The following is an 856-nucleotide window of genomic DNA, read 5'->3' on the forward strand; positions in this document are numbered from 1 at the left end:
ATATATATATATATATATATATATATATATATATATATATATAAAGAATGAGTGAGAAACCTCTTAAGGGTTATCAAACCTGCCTTATGGTAATGTTGGTTTTTATCCCCATCTTAGAGATGAGTACCAACGTTATATATATGATACATGTGTGTGTGATAGGCAAGTGTCTTCTACTATGGCCTCGGGCCGACAATTTGGTGTGCATTCAAAGCAATGATTAGTAACATTACGAAATGATTAGTAGTAGCAATGATTAGTAACATTATGAAACTGGTATGCTTTTGAATCTCTTTAACAATTCACAATAATGACTTTTATTACTTTTATTCCTACCTTAGTTCATCTAATTGTATATGTCAATCGTTACTTTTCATAAAAAGCCTTTACTTTTTTTGATTTCCTATGTGCATTTTCGCTTATTTTTCTTCTTACTTTCCCCTATATATATGTATATATATATATATCATCATCATCATCATCATTTGACATCCGCTTTCCATGCTAGCATGGTTTGGACGATTTCACTGAGGACTGGCGAACCAGATGGTTGCACCAGGCTCCAATCTGATCTGGCAGAGTTTCTACAGCTGGATGCCCTTCCTAATGCCAACTACTCCGAGAGTGTAATGGGTGCTTTACGTGCCACCGGCACGAAGGCCAGCCCGGCGGTAGGTGTAGGAGTGGCTGTGTGGTAAGTAGCTTGTTTACGAACCACGTGGTTCCGGGTTCAGTCCCACTGCGTGGCACATTGAGCAAGTGTCTTCTACTATAGCCGCAGGCCGACCAAAGCCTTGTGAGTGGATTTGGTAAATGGAAACTGAGGAAGCCCTTCATATATATGTATATATATATA

This window comes from Octopus bimaculoides, chromosome 7 (assembly GCF_001194135.2).
Source record: "Octopus bimaculoides isolate UCB-OBI-ISO-001 chromosome 7, ASM119413v2, whole genome shotgun sequence".
In the NCBI taxonomy this organism is placed as follows: domain Eukaryota; kingdom Metazoa; phylum Mollusca; class Cephalopoda; order Octopoda; family Octopodidae; genus Octopus; species Octopus bimaculoides.